This window comes from Eucyclogobius newberryi, unplaced genomic scaffold (assembly GCF_026437365.1).
Source record: "Eucyclogobius newberryi isolate DKJ021-1_F unplaced genomic scaffold, fEucNew1.0.hap1 SCAF_19, whole genome shotgun sequence".
Taxonomy (NCBI): Eukaryota; Metazoa; Chordata; class Actinopteri; order Gobiiformes; family Gobiidae; genus Eucyclogobius; species Eucyclogobius newberryi.
Genome location: NW_027315823.1, coordinates 608,700 through 626,587, shown reverse-complemented (window position 1 = coordinate 626,587; position 17,888 = coordinate 608,700). Strand labels below are relative to the sequence as shown.

Genomic DNA, 17,888 nt, shown 5'->3' with positions numbered 1-17,888 from the left:
CACAACAGCAGTGGCCTCGAAGGGCGACAGTGAAAGCGCAAACATCCCCCATCCTTAGACCTCCTTCTGCTACAAACTACAGAACACTTTGGGAGAAGCAGAAACCTGGAGGAGTTCCACAGTGAAGAGATCCTGCTCCACAGACGTCCACCACACGACCATAGACTTCTTTATACAGTATATATTATATACTATAATGTCGCCTACATTACAGACACGTTCAGAAGTGAGTGTTTTGATGAAATTCACTTTCCTGGAAAAAAATTGTGTAACAGAAACGTGCAAAAGCAACGCAAAGAGTGTTGAACACACTTTTCACTCTAACTGAGTTTGCAGCGCTGGAGCGTCTCAAACTGACGTCACCCAAACGAAATCAAATCTGAAGATGCCTGAATTATACATTTTCAGAATCAGAAAAGGGGTGCACGGTGCCTCCCAAGAAGGAGATCATGGGTTCGATTCCCGGACCAACATCACATGATCTCTCTGGAGTCTGCATGTTCTCCCCGTGTTACCGTGGGTTCTCTGGCTCCTCCCGCCGTCCAAAGACATGATGTGTGAGGCAAAATTGGTAACTCTAAATGACTCTTGACCCGAGTGCTGTGTGTCGATAAACAGGAAACAGCTGATGCTAACGTGTGCTAGCTTTGTTATGCTATGCTACTTAAGTTAGCATCACTGAAAATAAAGGTTTATCTCAGTGTTTGGTGAGAAATGATTATCTTCTGTTGATTTCTGCTTTTTGCTCTCTTGATTCGTGTTTTATCCAATCATCTCGCTCTGGCCAGTGGATCTGCTCCAGATCAAACCAGTGGAAACGTGCCGAGGCGATAGTAGTAGTAACAGTAGTAGTAACAGTAGTACTAACAGTAGTAGTAACAGTAGTATGCAGTATGCAGTATGTCAGGAGGATCCACTCGTCACTGCTGGAGAAGTACTCTTACTCTTACAATGGTTCTTGGGGTAGATTTTCTTGTCTTTTGTTTTTACTGAACTTATAATTGCTACTTTAAAATGACATTACTGTAGTTCTTAAATTCAAGTTACGGTGCATGTAAGGGCATTTGGTATAAACATGAGCCCAATCACATGTAACTGGTGTAAAAGAGTGTAATTAAACATGTAAAGTGACCACGGGGCAGGAGTCTTTGTGTTTGGAGTTTTGAAGTGTCGAGTTTCAGTCTTCTGTCGCACCTGCCGCTCCTCATGCCCCTGTCACGTGATGTCATTCCATATTAAAGAAGATATTAGTCTGCTATACTTATAACCTACGCACTATGATAAACTACACGGAAAAACACCAGGTACAACTCCTTTAAGTCTTGGTTAGTTACTTCTTTAGACACTTTTCATTGATAGTATTGCATTAGTTCTGTGAATATAGGACAGGGACAAAGTAGTGAGTGGGTGGGTGGTCGTTCGGTTGCGTTGCCAGAGGGTTTTTGTTTGCCTGTTGTCGGGTGTGCCAGGCCTTACAGCTGTCCAGACGAGTGACAGGTTCCAGGGACAGAGGAGACGTACTGAGCATGTGCAGAAGGGGGAGCGAGGTGTAGTATTTTGGCCCTTTGCCCTGGTGCAGAGCTGAGCAGCTGCAGTCCGGGCTGTGAGCGGCGGTGCAGGGGGAGGAGCCTGTTTTCGGCTGACATCATCCACATTTATCTGTGGCGTTCGATGAATATGTCGCCGTTTGCACGTCTCGGTAGTTGGTTGTGGACGTCGCTTCTCTGGGGCTTATTTGGGGCTTTGTCTGTAACTGAAGAAGTACATGGATGTTACATAAAATAACATGATAGTCCATTTTTACAAATATTTGATTATAGATAAATGTCTTTGTTTCGGGCACGTGGTCCATAGTAAAAAGCAACAACAACAACAACTGACAAACGCAAACCAACAATATAAAACATACAAAACTACAATAAAAAGCCCCTAATCTCCCAGGAGACAACGATATAACAAACTACAGCAGTGTTTCCACAGCTGAGGAGAGAAGACACAATATTTCCTGTATTTGTAATGTATATGTAATATATTTGTAATGTATATGTAATATATTTGTAATGTATATGTAATATATTTGTAATGTATATGTAATGTATTTGTAATGTATATGTTTGGTTTCTTGAAATAGCTTCAAGTGGATCCACTCTTAAGGAGACAAATAGTTCACTGGCCCTTGTCCATCTGGGCTTCATATGTTATTTATGAGTCAGGAAAGGACAGCGTGAAATGGGGATGAGAGAAGGGAGGACACGCAGTACATTGTTGGAGTCGGTATGTGTGCTGTGCCATAACCACTCCACCACCGGGACACTAGGACTTTTCAATCATAAATCACAGGGTGTGGCGGAGTGGATGTCCAGTGCTGCCCCTCTCCTGTCCCTCTCCTGTCCCTCTCCTGTCCCTCTCCCGTCCCTCTCCCGTCCCTCTCCTGTCCCTGTCCCTCTCCTGTCCTTCTCCTGTCCCTCCCCTGTCCCTCTCCCGTCCCTCTCCCGTCCCTCTCCCGTCCCTCTCCTGTCCCTGTCTCTCTCCTGTCCCTGTCTCTCTCCTGTCTCTCCTGTCACTCTCCTGTCTCTCCTGTCCCTCTCTGGTCCCTGTCCCTCTCCTGTCTCTGTCCCTCTCCTGTCTCTGTCCCTCTCCTGTCTCTGTCCCTCTCCTGTCCCTGTCTCTCTCCTGTCCCTGTCTCTCTCCTGTCCCTCTCCTGTCTCTCTCCTGTCTCTCTCCTGTCCCTGTCCCTGTCCCTGTCTCTCTCCTGTCCCTGTCCCTCTCCTGTCTCTGTCTCTCTCCTGTCCCTCTCCTGTCTCTCTCCTGTCTCTCTCCTGTCCCTGTCCCTGTCTCTCTCCTGTCCCTGTCTCTCTCCTGTCCCTGTCTCTCTCCTGTCCCTGTCCCTGTCCCTCTCCTGTCTCTGTCCCTCTCCTGTCCCTGTCCCTCTCCTGTCCCTGTCTCTCTCCTGTCCCTGTCTCTCTCCTGTCCCTGTCCCTCTCCTGTCCCTGTCTCTCTCCTGTCCCTGTCTCTCTCCTGTCCCTGTCCCTCTCCTGTCTCTGTCCCTCTCCTGTCCCTGTCCCTCTCCTGTCCCTGTCTCTCTCCTGTCCCTGTCTCTCTCCTGTCCCTGTCCCTCTCCTGTCCCTGTCTCTCTCCTGTCCCTGTCCCTGTCTCTCTCCTGTCCCTGTCCCTCTCCTGTCTCTGTCCCTCTCCTGTCCCTGTCCCTCTCCTGTCCCTGTCTCTCTCCTGTCCCTGTCTCTCTCCTGTCCCTGTCCCTCTCCTGTCCCTGTCTCTCTCCTGTCCCTGTCCCTCTCCTGTCCCTCTCCCATCCCTCTCCCGTACCTCTCCGGTCCCTCTCCTGTCCCTCTCCTGTCCCTGTCTCTCTCCTGTCCTTGTCTCTCTCCTGTCCCTGTCTCTCTCCTGTCCCTGTCTCTCTCCTGTCCCTGTCTCTCTCCTGTCCCTGTCCCTCTCCTGTCCCTGTCCCTCTCCTGTCCCTCTCCCGTCCCTCTCCCGTCCCTCTCCTGTCCCTGTCTCTCTCCTGTCCCTCTCCTGTCCTGGCAGAGAGCGTGTCCATTATTGACTGAAAGCGCTGCATCTTTACTTCATGTTGGTCATTAAAGTATTGATATATTGATATATTGATATATTGATATATTGATATATTGTGATATTGTGATATTGTGATATTGTGATATATTGAGTTAGTTTCATGTTGTAAATGGCTGAAAATCTATCTTTTCAATTGACTACAAACTGATCCAATCATGTCATCATTTGTTTTCCATAGATTCTGAGTGAAAGAGTGAATGTTTGGACCGCTCAGGGGACAAGAGACAGGATTCCCTCTGGATCCTGCTCTTTTTTTATTTTACGTTCACAATAAAACTCTTAAAATAATTCCCACATGTTTCAAACCAAATAAAATCAGGTCTTTTATTGTTCTTTACACTAAGACATTCAGATGGTGATGTCAGTGAAATGTCAAGGGGACACTCATGGGGACACTGGATGTTCCCAGAATGCATTTCATCACAACCATTTCCTCATCTTGTCTTGCGTAACTCTGACTCACACTGATTTGTTCACACACTGTTCCATAATGATGTTTAGATGAAAAAACACACACAATATCAGTGTGTTTCCTGTTTGCACAGCCACAGCAGCACCCACAGCAGCACCCACACCCACAGCAGCACCCACAGCCACAGCAGCACCCACAGCAGCACCCACAGCCACAGCAGCACCCACAGCCACAGCAGCACCCACAGCCACAGCAGCACCCACAGCAGCACCCACAGCCACAGCAGCACCCACAGCCACAGCACCACCCACAGCCACAGCACCACCCACAGCCACAGCAGCACCCACAGCCACAGCAGCACCCACAGCAGCACCCACAGCCACAGCAGCACCCACAGCCACAGCAGCACCCACAGCCACAGCAGCACCCACAGCCACAGCAGCACCCACAGCAGCACCCACAGCCACAGCAGCACCCACAGCCACAGCAGCACCCACAGCCACAGCAGCACCCACAGCCACAGCAGCACCCACAGCCACAGCACAGCAGCACCCACAGCCACAGCAGCACCCACAGCAGCACCACAGCCACAGCAGCACCCACAGCAGCACCCACAGCAGCACCCACAGCAGCACCCACAGCCACAGCAGCACCCACAGCAGCACCCACAGCACCACCCACAGCCACAGCAGCACCCACAGCAGCACCCACAGCCACAGCAGCACCCACAGCCACAGCAGCACCCACAGCCACAGCAGCACCCACAGCAGCACCCACAGCAGCACCCACAGCACAGCAGCACCCACAGCCACAGCAGCACCCACAGCAGCACCCACAGCCACAACAGCACCCACAGCAGCACCCACAGCAGCACCCACAGCAGCACCCACAGCCACAGCAGCACCCACAGCCACAGCAGCACCCACAGCAGCACCCACAGCCACAGCAGCACCCACAGCAGCACCCACAGCAGCACCCACAGCCACAGCAGCACCCACAGCAGCACCCACAGCACAGCAGGACCCACAGCCACAGCAGCACCCACAGCCACAGCAGCACCCACAGCCACAGCAGCACCCAGAGCCACAGCACCACCCACAGCCACAGCACCACCCACAGCCACAGCAGCACCCACAGCCACAGCAGCACCCACAGCCACAGCAGCACCCACAGCAGCACCCACAGCCACAGCAGCACCCACAGCCACAGCAGCACCCACAGCCACAGCAGCACCCACAGCAGCACCCACAGCCACAGCAGCACCCACAGCCACAGCAGCACCCACAGCCACAGCAGCACCCACAGCCACAGCAGCACACACAGCCACAGCACCACCCACAGCCACAGCAGCACCCACAGCCACAGCACAGCAGAACCCACAGCCACAGCAGCACCCACAGCCACAGCACAGCAGCACCCACAGCCACAGCAGCACCCACAGCAGCACCCACAGCCACAGCAGCACCCACAGCAGCACCCACAGCAGCACCCACAGCCACAGCAGCACCCACAGCCACAGCAGCACCCACAGCAGCACCCACAGCCACAGCAGCACCCACAGCAGCACCCACAGCAGCACCCACAGCCACAGCAGCACCCACAGCAGCACCCACAGCAGCACCCACAGCCACAGCAGCACCCACAGCCACAGCAGCACCCACAGCAGCACCCACAGCCACAGCAGCACCCACAGCCACAGCAGCACCCACAGCCACAGCAGCACCCACAGCAGCACCCACAGCACAGCAGCACCCACAGCAGCACCCACAGCCACAGCAGCACCCACAGCAGCACCCACAGCAGCACCCACAGCCACAGCAGCACCCACAGCAGCACCCACACCCACAGCCACAGCAGCACCCACAGCAGCACCCACAGCAGCACCCACAGCAGCACCCACAGCCACAGCAGCACCCACAGCAGCACCCACAGCACCACCCACAGCCACAGCAGCACCCACAGCAGCACCCACAGCCACAGCAGCACCCACAGCCACAGCAGCACCCACAGCCACAGCAGCACCCACAGCAGCACCCACAGCACAGCAGCACCCACAGCCACAGCAGCACCCACAGCAGCACCCACAGCCACAGCAGCACCCACAGCAGCACCCACAGCAGCACCCACAGCCACAGCAGCACCCACAGCAGCACCCACAGCACAGCAGGACCCACAGCACAGCAGCACCCACAGCAGCACCCACAGCCAGAGCAGCACCCACAGCAGCACCCACAGCACAGCAGCACCCACAGCAGCACCCACAGCCACAGCAGCACCCACAGCCACAGCAGCACCCACAGCAGCACCCACAGCCACAGCAGCACCCACAGCACAGCAGCACCCACAGCAGCACCCACAGTCACAGCAGCACCCACAGCAGCACCCACAGCAGCACCCACAGCCACAGCAGCACCCACAGCCACAGCAGCACCCACAGCCACAGCAGCACCCACAGCAGCACCCACAGCACAGCAGCACCCACAGCCACAGCAGCACCCACAGCAGCACCCACAGCCACAGCAGCACCCACAGCAGCACCCACAGCAGCACCCACAGCCACAGCAGCACCCACAGCCACAGCAGCACCCACAGCAGCACCCACAGCCACAGCAGCACCCACAGCAGCACCCACAGCAGCACCCACAGCCACAGCAGCACCCACAGCACCACCCACAGCCACAGCAGCACCCACAGCCACAGCAGCACCCACAGCCACAGCAGCACCCACAGCCACAGCAGCACCCACAGCAGCACCCACAGCACAGCAGCACCCACAGCAGCACCCACAGCCACAGCAGCACCCACAGCCACAGCAGCACCCACAGCCACAGCAGCACCCACAGCAGCACCCACAGCCACAGCAGCACCCACAGCACAGCAGCACCCACAGCCACAGCAGCACCCACAGCAGCACCCACAGCCACAGCAGCACCCACAGCAGCACCCACAGCCACAGCAGCACCCACAGCCACAGCAGCACCCACAGCCACAGCAGCACCCACAGCAGCACCCACAGCCACAGCAGCACCCACAGCCACAGCAGCACCCACAGCCACAGCAGCACCCACAGCCACAGCAGCACCCACAGCAGCACCCACAGCCACAGCAGCACCCACAGCAGCACCCACAGCCACAGCAGCACCCACAGCCACAGCAGCACCCACAGCCACAGCAGCACCCACAGCCACAGCAGCACCCACAGCCACAGCAGCACCCACAGCAGCACCCACAGCCACAGCAGCACCCACAGCCACAGCAGCACCCACAGCCACAGCAGCACCCACAGCCACAGCACCACCCACAGCCACAGCAGCACCCACAGCCACAGCAGCACCCACAGCCACAGCAGCACCCACAGCCACAGCAGCACCCACAGCCACAGCAGCACACACAGCCACAGCACCACCCACAGCCACAGCAGCACCCACAGCCACAGCAGCACCCACAGCCACAGCACAGCAGCACCCACAGCCACAGCAGCACCCACAGCCACAGCACAGCAGCACCCACAGCCACAGCAGCACCCACAGCAGCACCCACAGCCACAGCAGCACCCACAGCAGCACCCACAGCAGCACCCACAGCCACAGCAGCACCCACAGCCACAGCAGCACCCACAGCAGCACCCACAGCCACAGCAGCACCCACAGCAGCACCCACAGCAGCACCCACAGCCACAGCAGCACCCACAGCAGCACCCACAGCACCACCCACAGCCACAGCAGCACCCACAGCCACAGCAGCACCCACAGCAGCACCCACAGCCACAGCAGCACCCACAGCCACAGCAGCACCCACAGCCACAGCAGCACCCACAGCAGCACCCACAGCACAGCAGCACCCACAGCAGCACCCACAGCCACAGCAGCACCCACAGCAGCACCCACAGCAGCACCCACAGCCACAGCAGCACCCACAGCCACAGCAGCACCCACAGCAGCACCCACAGCCACAGCAGCACCCACAGCAGCACCCACAGCAGCACCCACAGCAGCACCCACAGCCACAGCAGCACCCACAGCAGCACCCACAGCACCACCCACAGCCACAGCAGCACCCACAGCAGCACCCACAGCCACAGCAGCACCCACAGCCACAGCAGCACCCACAGCCACAGCAGCACCCACAGCAGCACCCACAGCCACAGCAGCACCCACAGCCACAGCAGCACCCACAGCAGCACCCACAGCCACAACAGCACCCACAGCAGCACCCACAGCAGCACCCACAGCAGCACCCACAGCCACAGCAGCACCCACAGCCACAGCAGCACCCACAGCAGCACCCACAGCCACAGCAGCACCCACAGCAGCACCCACAGCAGCACCCACAGCCACAGCAGCACCCACAGCAGCACCCACAGCACAGCAGGACCCACAGCACAGCAGCACCCACAGCAGCACCCACAGCCAGAGCAGCACCCACAGCAGCACCCACAGCACAGCAGCACCCACAGCAGCACCCACAGCCACAGCAGCACCCACAGCCACAGCAGCACCCACAGCCACAGCAGCACCCACAGCAGCACCCACAGCCACAGCAGCACCCACAGCACAGCAGCACCCACAGCAGCACCCACAGTCACAGCAGCACCCACAGCAGCACCCACAGCAGCACCCACAGCCACAGCAGCACCCACAGCCACAGCAGCACCCACAGCCACAGCAGCACCCACAGCAGCACCCACAGCACAGCAGCACCCACAGCCACAGCAGCACCCACAGCAGCACCCACAGCCACAGCAGCACCCACAGCAGCACCCACAGCAGCACCCACAGCCACAGCAGCACCCACAGCCACAGCAGCACCCACAGCAGCACCCACAGCCACAGCAGCACCCACAGCAGCACCCACAGCAGCACACATAGCCACAGCAGCACCCACAGCAGCACCCACAGCACCACCCACAGCCACAGCAGCACCCACAGCCACAGCAGCACCCACAGCCACAGCAGCACCCACAGCCACAGCAGCACCCACAGCAGCACCCACAGCACAGCAGCACCCACAGCAGCACCCACAGCCACAGCAGCACCCACAGCCACAGCAGCACCCACAGCCACAGCAGCACCCACAGCAGCACCCACAGCCACAGCAGCACCCACAGCACAGCAGCACCCACAGCAGCACCCACAGTCACAGCAGCACCCTCAGCCACAGCAGCACCCACAGCAGCACCCACAGCCACAGCAGCACCCACAGCAGCACCCACAGCCACAGCAGCACCCACAGCCACAGCAGCACCCACAGCCACAGCAGCACCCACAGCCACAGCAGCACCCACAGCAGCACCCACAGCCACAGCAGCACCCACAGCACAGCAGCACCCACAGCAGCACCCACAGTCACAGCAGCACCCACAGCCACAGCAGCACCCACAGCCACAGCAGCACCCACAGCAGCACCCACAGCCACAGCAGCACCCACAGCCACAGCAGCACCCACAGCCACAGCAGCACCCACAGCCACAGCAGCACCCACAGCAGCACCCACAGCCACAGCAGCACCCACAGCACAGCAGCACCCACAGCAGCACCCACAGTCACAGCAGCACCCACAGCCACAGCAGCACCCACAGCAGCACCCACAGCCACAGCAGCACCCACAGCAGCACCCACAGCCACAGCAGCACCCACAGCCACAGCAGCACCCACAGCCACAGCAGCACCCACAGCCACAGCAGCACCCACAGCAGCACCCACAGCCACAGCAGCACCCACAGCCACAGCAGCACCCACAGCAGCACCCACAGCCACAGCAGCACCCACAGCCACAGCAGCACCCACAGCCACAGCAGCACCCACAGCAGCACCCACAGCCACAGCAGCACCCACAGCCACAGCAGCACCCACAGCCACAGCACCACCCACAGCCACAGCAGCACCCACAGCCACAGCAGCACCCACAGCCACAGCAGAACCCACAGCCACAGCAGCACCCACAGCCACAGCACCACCCACAGCCACAGCAGCACCCACAGCCACAGCAGCACCCACAGCAGCACCCACAGCCACAGCACAGCAGCACCCACAGCCACAGCAGCACCCACAGCAGCACCCACAGCCACAGCAGCACCCACAGCAGCACCCACAGCCACAGCAGCACCCACAGCCACAGCAGCACCCACAGCAGCACCCACAGCGACAGCAGCACCCACAGCAGCACCCACAGCAGCACCCACAGCCACAGCAGCACCCACAGCAGCACCCACAGCCACAGCACCACCCACAGCCACAGCAGCACCCACAGCAGCACCCACAGCCACAGCAGCACCCACAGCCACAGCAGCACCCACAGCCACAGCAGCACCCACAGCAGCACCCACAGCACAGCAGCACCCACAGCAGCACCCACAGCCACAGCAGCACCCACAGCAGCACCCACAGCAGCACCCACAGCCACAGCAGCACCCACAGCCACAGCAGCACCCACAGCAGCACCCACAGCCACAGCAGCACCCACAGCAGCACCCACAGCAGCACCCACAGCCACAGCAGCACCCACAGTAGCAGCCACAGCAGCACCCACAGCAGCACCCACAGCCACAGCAGCACCCACAGCCACAGCAGCACCCACAGCCACAGCAGCACCCACAGCAGCACCCACAGCACAGCAGCACCCACAGCCACAGCAGCACCCACAGCAGCACCCACAGCCACAACAGCACCCACAGCAGCACCCACAGCAGCACCCACAGCCACAGCAGCACCCACAGCCACAGCAGCACCCACAGCCACAGCAGCACCCACAGCAGCACCCACAGCCACAGCAGCACCCACAGCCACAGCAGCACCCACAGCCACAGCAGCACCCACAGCAGCACCCACAGCCACAGCAGCACCCACAGCCACAGCAGCACCCACAGCAGCACCCACAGCCACAGCAGCACCCACAGCCACAGCAGCACCCACAGCCACAGCAGCACCCACAGCCACAGCACCACCCACAGCCACAGCAGCACCCACAGCCACAGCAGCACCCACAGCCACAGCAGCACCCACAGCAGCACCCACAGCCACAGCAGCACAGCCACAGCAGCACCCACAGCCACAGCACCACCCACAGCCACAGCAGCACCCACAGCCACAGCAGCACCCACAGCCACAGCAGCACCCACAGCCACAGCAGCACCCACAGCCACAGCACCACCCACAGCCACAGCAGCACCCACAGCCACAGCAGCACCCACAGCCACAGCAGCACCCACAGCAGCACCCACAGCCACAGCACTGCCGCACCCACAGCCACAGCAGCACCCACAGCAGCACCCACAGCCACAGCAGCACCCACAGCAGCACCCACAGCAGCACCCACAGCCACAGCAGCACCCACAGCCACAGCAGCACCCACAGCAGCACCCACAGCAGCACCCACAGCCACAGCAGCACCCACAGCAGCACCCACAGCCACAGCAGCACCCACAGCAGCACCCACAGCCACAGCAGCACCCACAGCAGCACCCACAGCACCACCCACAGCCACAGCAGCACCCACAGCCACAGCAGCACCCACAGCAGCACCCACAGCCACAGCAGCACCCACAGCCACAGCAGCACCCACAGCCACAGCAGCACCCACAGCCACAGCAGCACCCACAGCAGCACCCACAGCACAGCAGCACCCACAGCAGCACCCACAGCCACAGCAGCACCCACAGCAGCACCCACAGCAGCACCCACAGCCACAGCAGCACCCACAGCCACAGCAGCACCCACAGCAGCACCCACAGCAGCACCCACAGCCACAGCAGCACCCACAGCAGCACCCACAGCACCACCCACAGCCACAGCAGCACCCACAGCAGCACCCACAGCCACAGCAGCACCCACAGCCACAGCAGCACCCACAGCACAGCAGCACCCACAGCCACAGCAGCACCCACAGCAGCACCCACAGCCACAACAGCACCCACAGCAGCACCCACAGCAGCACCCACAGCCACAGCAGCACCCACAGCCACAGCAGCACCCACAGCAGCACCCACAGCCACAGCAGCACCCACAGCCACAGCAGCACCCACAGCAGCACCCACAGCCACAGCAGCACCCACAGCCACAGCAGCACCCACAGCCACAGCAGCACCCACAGCAGCACCCACAGCCACAGCAGCACCCACAGCCACAGCAGCACCCACAGCCACAGCAGCACCCACAGCCACAGCAGCACCCACAGCCACAGCACCACCCACAGCCACAGCAGCACCCACAGCCACAGCAGCACCCACAGCCACAGCAGCACCCACAGCAGCACCCACAGCCACAGCAGCACAGCCACAGCAGCACCCACAGCCACAGCACCACCCACAGCCACAGCAGCACCCACAGCCACAGCAGCACCCACAGCCACAGCAGCACCCACAGCCACAGCAGCACCCACAGCCACAGCACCACCCACAGCCACAGCAGCACCCACAGCCACAGCAGCACCCACAGCAGCACCCACAGCCACAGCACTGCCGCACCCACAGCCACAGCAGCACCCACAGCAGCACCCACAGCCACAGCAGCACCCACAGCAGCACCCACAGCAGCACCCACAGCCACAGCAGCACCCACAGCCACAGCAGCACCCACAGCAGCACCCACAGCAGCACCCACAGCCACAGCAGCACCCACAGCCACAGCAGCACCCACAGCAGAACCCACAGCAGCACCCACAGCCACAGCAGCACCCACAGCAGCACCCACAGCCACAGCAGCACCCACAGCAGCACCCACAGCCACAGCAGCACCCACAGCCACAGCAGCACCCACAGCAGCACCCACAGCCACAGCAGCACCCACAGCCACAGCAGCACCCACAGCCACAGCAGCACCCACAGCAGCACCCACAGCACAGCAGCACCCACAGCAGCACCCACAGCCACAGCAGCACCCACAGCAGCACCCACAGCCACAGCAGCACCCACAGCCACAGCAGCACCCACAGCAGCACCCACAGCCACAGCAGCACCCACAGCAGCACCCACAGCAGCACCCACAGCCACAGCAGCACCCACAGCAGCACCCACAGCACCACCCACAGCCACAGCAGCACCCACAGCAGCACCCACAGCCACAGCAGCACCCACAGCCACAGCAGCACCCACAGCAGCACCCACAGCACAGCAGCACCCACAGCCACAGCAGCACCCACAGCAGCACCCACAGCACCCACAGCAGCACCCACAGCAGCACCCACAGCCACAGCAGCACCCACAGCCACAGCAGCACCCACAGCAGCACCCACAGCCACAGCAGCACCCACAGCAGCACCCACAGCCACAGCAGCACCCACAGCAGCACCCACAGCCACAGCAGCACCCACAGCCACAGCAGCACCCACAGCAGCACCCACAGCACAGCAGCACCCACAGCAGCACCCACAGCCACAGCAGCACCCACAGCCACAGCAGCACCCACAGCAGCACCCACAGCCACAGCCGCACCCACAGCAGCACCCACAGCAGCACCCACAGCCACAGCAGCACCCACAGCAGCACCCACAGCACCACCCACAGCCACAGCAGCACCCACAGCCACAGCAGCACCCACAGCAGCACCCACAGCCACAGCAGCACCCACAGCCACAGCAGCACCCACAGCAGCACCCACAGCACAGCAGCACCCACAGCCACAGCAGCACCCACAGCCACAGCAGCACCCACAGCCACAGCAGCACCCACAGCAGCACCCACAGCCACAGCAGCACCCACAGCACAGCAGCACCCACAGCAGCACCCACAGTCACAGCAGCACCCACAGCCACAGCAGCACCCACAGCAGCACCCACAGCCACAGCAGCACCCACAGCAGCACCCACAGCCACAGCAGCACCCACAGAAGCACCCACAGCACCACCCACAGCCACAGCAGCACCCACAGCAGCACCCACAGCCACAGCAGCACCCACAGCAGCACCCACAGCAGCACCCACAGCCACAGCAGCACCCACAGCCACAGCAGCACCCACAGCCACAGCAGCACCCACAGCAGCACCCACAGCAGCACCCACAGCCACAGCAGCACCCACAGCAACACCCACAGTCACAGCAGCACCACAGCAGCAGCACCCACAGTCACAGCAGCACCCACAGTCACAGCAGCACCACAGCAGCAGCACCCACAGTCACAGCAGCACCCACAGCAGCACCCACAGCAGCACCCACAGCCACAGCAGCACCCACAGCAGCACCCACAGTCACAGCAGCACCCACAGCCACAGCAGCACCCACAGCCACAGCAGCACCCACAGCAGCACCCACAGCCACAGCAGCACCCACAGCAGCACCCACAGCAGCAGCACCCACAGTCACAGCAGCACCCACAGCAGCACCCACAGTCACAGCAGCACCCACAGCCACAGCAGCACCCACAGCCACAGCAGCACCCACAGCAGCACCCACAGCCACAGCAGCACCCACAGCAGCACCCACAGCAGCAGCACCCACAGTCACAGCAGCACCCACAGCAGCACCCACAGCACAGCAGCACCCACAGCCACAGCAGCACCCACAGCACCCACAGCAGCACCCACAGCAGCACCCACAGCCACAGCAGCACCCACAGCCACAGCAGCACCCACAGCAGCACCCACAGCCACAGCAGCACCCACAGCAGCACCCACAGCCACAGCAGCACCCACAGCAGCACCCACAGCCACAGCAGCACCCACAGCCACAGCAGCACCCACAGCAGCACCCACAGCACAGCAGCACCCACAGCAGCACCCACAGCCACAGCAGCACCCACAGCCACAGCAGCACCCACAGCAGCACCCACAGCCACAGCCGCACCCACAGCAGCACCCACAGCAGCACCCACAGCCACAGCAGCACCCACAGCAGCACCCACAGCACCACCCACAGCCACAGCAGCACCCACAGCCACAGCAGCACCCACAGCAGCACCCACAGCCACAGCAGCACCCACAGCCACAGCAGCACCCACAGCAGCACCCACAGCACAGCAGCACCCACAGCCACAGCAGCACCCACAGCCACAGCAGCACCCACAGCCACAGCAGCACCCACAGCAGCACCCACAGCCACAGCAGCACCCACAGCACAGCAGCACCCACAGCAGCACCCACAGTCACAGCAGCACCCACAGCCACAGCAGCACCCACAGCAGCACCCACAGCCACAGCAGCACCCACAGCAGCACCCACAGCCACAGCAGCACCCACAGAAGCACCCACAGCACCACCCACAGCCACAGCAGCACCCACAGCAGCACCCACAGCCACAGCAGCACCCACAGCAGCACCCACAGCAGCACCCACAGCCACAGCAGCACCCACAGCCACAGCAGCACCCACAGCCACAGCAGCACCCACAGCAGCACCCACAGCAGCACCCACAGCCACAGCAGCACCCACAGCAACACCCACAGTCACAGCAGCACCACAGCAGCAGCACCCACAGTCACAGCAGCACCCACAGTCACAGCAGCACCACAGCAGCAGCACCCACAGTCACAGCAGCACCCACAGCAGCACCCACAGCAGCACCCACAGCCACAGCAGCACCCACAGCAGCACCCACAGTCACAGCAGCACCCACAGCCACAGCAGCACCCACAGCCACAGCAGCACCCACAGCAGCACCCACAGCCACAGCAGCACCCACAGCAGCACCCACAGCAGCAGCACCCACAGTCACAGCAGCACCCACAGCAGCACCCACAGTCACAGCAGCACCCACAGCCACAGCAGCACCCACAGCCACAGCAGCACCCACAGCAGCACCCACAGCCACAGCAGCACCCACAGCAGCACCCACAGCAGCAGCACCCACAGTCACAGCAGCACCCACAGCAGCACCCACAGCCACAGCAGCACCCACAGCCACAGCATGATTCTTCCTGGTCAATAGAGCGATGAATGTGTTGATGGTGGTGAACACCTGAAAGGTGCTTCAGCTCCTGAAACATTTTGACTGTGGGAAATGTATGAATAAGAACAGACGATACTGAAAGTGTTTTTCTGGATCTGCTCAGATCTGGGTTTGTTCCTGCTCGGCTCATAAGAAGAATACTGAAGTTTAGTTTTTATTTGATACATTTTAAGTGTGATTTTGAAAGGGAAGATACTTTCAAGTGTCTCAGTCAGTATAAAATGTATAAGTCTCTTCACAATAGATGATATAATTGTGGTGGTCAGAGGGGCTGAGGGTGCAGCCTCACCTGCCCCGGGGCAGGTGAGGCTGAATGTGAGTTCAAAACTGATACATGAATCAGAATCAGATGCCTTTTTTATGATCAATATAAAGGCATTAATATGTTTTAATATGAATATTATTAATGTTGCATTACAAGACCATAGATGATAAACACACTGTAAACACTGATGTACTTGTGAGTACAGCATACATCACAAATACTCATGTACCAGCATACATCACAAATACTCATGTACCAGCATACATCACAAATACTCATGTATCACAAATACTCATGTACAGCATACATCACAAATACTCATGTACCAGCATACATCACAAATACTCATGTACCAGCATACATCACAAATACTCATGTACCAGCACACATCACAAATACTCATGTATCACAAATACTCATGTACAGCATACATCACAAATACTCATGTACCAGCACACATCACAAATACTCATGTACCAGCAAACATCACAAATACTCATGTACCAGCATACATCACAAATACTCATGTACCAGCACACATCACAAATACTCATGTACCAGCATACATCACAAATACTCATGTACCAGCATACATCACAAATACTCATGTACCAGCACACATCACAAATACTCATGTATCACAAATACTCATGTACAGCATACATCACAAATACTCATGTACCAGCACACATCACAAATACTCATGTACCAGCAAACATTACAAATACTCATGTACCAGCATACATCACAAATACTCATGTACCAGCACACATCACAAATACTCATGTACCAGCATACATCACAAATACTCATGTACCAGCACACATCACAAATACTCATGTACCAGCACACATCACAAATACTCATGTACCAGCATACATCACAAATACTCATGTACCAGCATACATCACAAATACTCATGTATCACAAATACTCATGTACCAGCATACATCACAAATACTCATGTACCAGCATACATCACAAATACTCATGTACCAGCATACATCACAAATACTCATGTACCAGCATACATCACAAATACTCATGTACCAGCACACATCACAAATACTCATGTACCAGCATACATCACAAATACTCATGTACCAGCACACATCACAAATACTCATGTACCAGCATACATCACAAATACTCATGTACCAGCATACATCACAAATACTCATGTACCAGCACACATCACAAATACTCATGTATCACAAATACTCATGTACAGCATACATCACAAATACTCATGTACCAGCAAACATTACAAATACTCATGTACCAGCACACATCACAAATACTCATGTACCAGCATACATCACAAATACTCATGTACCAGCACACATCACAAATACTCATGTACCAGCATACATCACAAATACTCATGTACCAGCACACATCACAAATACTCATGTACCAGCATACATCACAAATACTCATGTACCAGCACACATCACAAATACTCATGTACCAGCACACATCACAAATACTCATGTACCAGCACACATCACAAATACTCATGTACCAGCATACATCACAAATACTCATGTACCAGCATACATCACAAATACTCATGTACCAGCACACATCACAAATACTCATGTACCAGCACACATCACAAATACTCATGTACCAGCATACATCACAAATACTCATGTACCAGCATACATCACAAATACTCATGTACCAGCACACATCACAAATACTCATGTACCAGCACACATCACAAATACTCATGTACCAGT

The 17,888-nt window shown here is 58.5% G+C and overlaps 1 protein-coding gene across 2 annotated transcripts in view; it reads left to right on the top strand.

The window, feature by feature from the left end:
* Positions 1-17,888, top strand: part of anxa6 (annexin A6) — a 70,128-nt gene that overhangs the window by 12,960 nt on the left and 39,280 nt on the right. The gene's annotated exons all lie outside the window — the stretch shown is intronic.